Source organism: Adiantum capillus-veneris, chromosome 11, assembly GCF_014529385.1.
Source record: "Adiantum capillus-veneris isolate H3 chromosome 11, ASM1452938v2, whole genome shotgun sequence".
In the NCBI taxonomy this organism is placed as follows: Eukaryota; Viridiplantae; Streptophyta; class Polypodiopsida; order Polypodiales; family Pteridaceae; genus Adiantum; species Adiantum capillus-veneris.
The window spans coordinates 110,114,420-110,119,198 of record NC_140941.1 but is presented as its reverse complement, the minus strand read 5'-3'; the positions used below and the strand labels follow the sequence as shown (position 1 = coordinate 110,119,198).

Below are 4,779 nucleotides of genomic sequence, written 5' to 3'. Positions count from 1 at the left end.
ATGGAAAAATCATAAAAATTTAGTGCAATTTTAACAAATTTTTTATAACTCGAATATAAATTCTCATCAAAATGAGATTTTGGATAGATTTCAAGGTTTATGTATAGGACAAAACTTATTACAACAAGATCTAATTCTAGTTTGGGATGGTGATCATCGTGTGAAGGCATGGTTTCCATGTGTACACGAGGGTAAGACGCTTTTTAAAATACTTGAAGTTTTTGTTGCATTACAAAGAGAGAAATTTTTTATGTTCCTTTATTGCTAGCTTGGTCACATGTCCCCTCGAGCCATGAGCATGTAAGATTTCAATTTATAGTGATTGAGAAGAAGCAAGAAGGAGAGTTGTTATTGGCTTTGCCGTCTCAGAATGAGTAAGTAAATTTAATTTTTAAATCAATAAGTGATCATCTTCATTGATAGAATATGTGGTATCTTATAGATTGGTGTGCATAAGTGTAACTCCTACACTGTCACATGAATTATTTGTTTCAAAGATTTGGATTGGTTGATAAAACTTCAATATTAGAGTAGCTGGTGGGTGAGGATCGATGGAGGTGGGCTTCAATGGAATTTAGCTTAGAGTGGCAACACAAGAGAGCAATGGTACAATGCTCTAGTTACTGCTCTAGGCCGACTTGTATGGAAGGTAATGGTTAAGTTCCCTTTTTTGAATGTGATTTTTAAGTAGCACATTATAGTTGTCAATGAGCATAGAAGGTTTCAATTTTTGTAAACCCGTTTTGACAGTGCAGTGAACTAGCTATAGCTTCCGTTGATGGATAAAGCATGAGCTTGGAGGAGTATGTTTCAAAATGTGAGAAGACAAAAGGAATGGTGGAAACAACGTTCAGAGATAGAGCATACAAAATGCTGACCATTGAAAATCCAATTTATGGTGATGGATTCTTTCAACTTATCTACAACTATGATTGGTCAAAGAAGGGTATGGTTGCATTAACAAAGGAAAATGTCTACGATGTCATCACCTCTCATGTTTGAGTAGAGAGGTATGCAAAAATAGATACAATGCTCAAAATATTCTACTCATTTAGAGTTTTGAATCAACTGTTTAGTATGATATTGTTTCTTTGAATAGGAAGATGGAGGTGTTGCATATGCTTATGACGGGAAAGGTGAAGGATGATGCAACTATAGAGATGTTTGTGGACTCCAAAAAGACATTGTTGCACATGAGAAAGGAACTCTATTGGGAAGGGCTCATCGTGAGGTTGAGTCTATTGTGTAGGGGCTTTCAATATATGATGATGTGCCTATGAATGAATTTGGAAAGTGGGTGAAAGAGAAACAAAAATGGATGTATGGTGGAGTTTCCATGAAGTGTGGAAATATATTTTCAAAGTAAAGGAAGGAGAAAAGCAACCTGGTGTTGAGAAGACTGGCAAGAGATTTGTATACAGGTATATTTTTATCCACAATTTGACTTTAGAACACCTTTCATGAATGCATGAGGAAAATTATTTTTTGAGAACTATTTGATTTCAAATTTCTTATTTATACTTAGGTGGATCCAACAACTCATTGGTGAAAGTCTCATGGATGAGGAGGGGGGATGTTAATTCCAAGGACACAATGTATCTTAAGGCATGGGTGGAGAGAGGTGTGTCTGAATGGGAACTTGAGAAATGTCCTTGGTGGTATGGAAATGTATTTTCTCATTGCTAAACTATACATATCTCTTTATATGTTTTCAAAGATAAATCTATAGAGACTCTTAAATCTCACAACTTTGTTTTGTCATTTGGTTGTTGTTTCATAGAGTTTGAGAGCATTGGAACCCAAACTAAAATTCATAGAGATTGTCCACTTCATGAGAACTCTCCATCGGCTTCACCGGAGACTAATGTAAAGCTACCTACATCAACCTCCATCTCACACTGGGTGGCTACATCTGCCTCATCTCAAATTGTGCGTGAGAGGCACAGAAAAGGTGACATTGTGCATGAAGCTCAAGAAAAAGAGGTCCATTAACAACATGAGATGAAGACCGTAGGTAAGAATCCTTTTTCCTCACAAACAAAATTGCTGGCAGATGAGGAGTGTTTGTCACAAATTTTGGTTGTAGTCACATAGGTGGAAGCCTTGAATCACACGAGTCACATTGATTTTTTCATGCTTTTATTACATATTGACAGCTCTTTGATTGATCCATTGTGAACAAGTTTTTAATGAAGATCGTTGCATCATTATCTCACACAGGTTCTCCTTCAAATACAATTTCTCGTTACGTGTGGGATGATTTCCCTACGGGTTTAGGAGTGGTAGATGTAGCCATAGATGTGGATGAGTGTCCCCATGGAACAAGATTAATACATGATTGATATGTACCACACTTAGATTTTTGCCTTATTTATGGTTGATGAGGGATGGGTTGTGTGTTTGAGCTTTATGGATCACCTTCCAAAAATACACAATTTGGAAAGGAAGGCTTTGTTGGTCATGGATCACGATGTCTCCATGTGCACTCATTTTATTTATATGAGATGGAGAACAGGTGAGTACACACAACTCAAATCTTAGGTTTCATCCATGTGTATATACTATGGAGATGATAACAAAAGAAATTTTCGTGTAATTATAGGTGGAAACATTGGCACTAACTATGTTCGATCGAGAGTATTGTAATCTTCCTCTAATTGATCGTGGGGTACGTGAAGAGGTGGTGGTATTTTTTTTTTCAATGCTCAAAGAAATTTCATTGTAGTGAACAAAAAGAAGTGTCCATTTCCATGCACTTTGGTACATGGACACTATATTTGAAGTGGTGCAAAAAGGTCTTCTATGTTTTTTAAATGAGATGGAAATTCATTAAATTTATTCCTTGATGGTGAGATATATATTTTTGAAATTCTTTTTTGCCACAAATGGTCAGTGTAGACTTTCACAAATGAAAAAGATGCTATTTTCAATATTTTTGTTGGATGTGGAGGGCTAGGGCATGCATGCCAAGAGTTGAAGAGATATTATCTAGGGATGATGTTGAGCTAGAGCTAGAGCATGCCTTGCAAATTTTTCATGAGATGTGAGAGGACAAAGATATGCTTTCTAACTACCTTTTTTGGATTGAAAAACACTCTATTTTAGATTGCCAACACTCTTATGAGGCCTTTTTTGATCGTGCGTTATTAAAGGTTTTGATTAACTTCTTTTGCTTGTGTGTGTATTTAGTTATTTTTAGATCTTAAAGTCACATATATATGACGGTGGTTACTGTGTGACTAAAAAAGAAGTGTAGATAAATTAGTTTTGCTTTAAAAGATACTTGCTTCTATAAAAAAAACCGAGCCCATCACCTGCGTTGCGGGTCTTTGAGCTCTTCCTTTGGCCTGCCGCATGACAACTTCAATGGCTTCTCGTTGGGTGGGGGACCCCTTGGAGGAATGTTTGGAGGCTGTATGTCAGGTGTGCAATGTTCTCTGTGGGCGTCATGGCCAAAGACAAGGGGTCGACCTAGGGTATGGGGGAAGGGTTTGCTTTGGGAGGGGGGTATCCGATAGCCCTTTCCCTCACCTTTGGTGCTCCGAGATGCAGATATGGCTCATTTTTTCACTAGGGGAGACCTTCCCTCCCACCCCCTTCTTGGGAGGAAACGAAGGTGAAGGAGTGTGGTCGTTGTTCAGTAGAGAGTGTGTCTGTGGTGGTAGGGGCCTGGTTTGTGGTGGTTCCGTACAACGGTTTTTGGAGTGTTTATGCCAATTTTCTGATTGCTATTGCTGGGTTGCTTCTTTGTCAAATTCTCAAGGCTCCCTCTTGGGGTTCTTGGCTCATCTTTAGAGACTGTGGTTTCAATGTTCGTGGATCTATCCGCGATGGTGCTGTTGGTTGCGGCATTGGCTCCAAGGGAGAAGTGGATCATCAGTGGCGGATCATTTTGTGGCAGCCCTTGGATTGAGTTCCCTATTGTATGCTGGTGAATGGCTTCCCGTAATAGCCTGGTTCTTTGGTTTCTGTGAGCCTCTTTGGTGGATGGTGACTGTATATCTCTTCGAGGTGATGGAGGTGCTTGAATCTGCCCTGTTTTGGTTGTATGGTTGTATTTTTTTGTATATGGGCTCCCTGTCAAACCCCATAAATTTTTTGGTGAACTATTTTGGTGCCTATATGTAAGTGCTGGGATCTGTTGTGGTTGGATAACAATATAGGGTTGGTCTAGTCTCTTTCATGCCATGGCTCGTGTTGAGCATGACTACCCTTGTAATTTGTTCTGCTATATAATATATCTACTACTCACAATTGTGAGTGCTTCAAAAAAAACAAAACTTGCTTCTACCTTAGTGCGCACCTTACTGCTTATGTTTGTGAAGGATAATAAGTATTGATTTCGTTATAGTTTCTATCTATGTTGGGTCATTCCTTGGGTCATTCCTTGAACTTATTTCCATGCAGATAGGATGGTAATTGTTTTCTTAGGGCATTTGGACAAAGTGTTGTGCTTGTTTGAGGAGAGTCTTGCTTATATTTTAGTTTTTATTATTTGCAATATGATTTAGCTTAGCTTGAATTTGTTCACGGTTATGTTGGGGATCCCATTTTTTCTAGATGTAAAGCTTAATACGTTGAATGAATATAATTAATCGATTTGCAATGAAAAATATTCTTGTTTTAAATATCAATTTTTTATTTTAGCATTAGCACTCAAAGTGAAGTACCTAATGCTAGATTGCAACTAGTTCACTCTGATGTAGAAGTGAGGATATCATATCGAAATGATCAATGTTTGTGGATTAAGATGTAATTGTGGTTAATTGTAATGAAATA

General features: G+C 37.9%; 1 pseudogene; it reads left to right on the top strand.

The window, feature by feature from the left end:
- Window positions 1-370: 370 nt before the first annotated feature.
- LOC147447812 (uncharacterized) lies at window positions 371-3,913 on the top strand (annotated as a pseudogene).
- The last annotated feature ends 866 nt before the right edge of the window (window positions 3,914-4,779 follow it).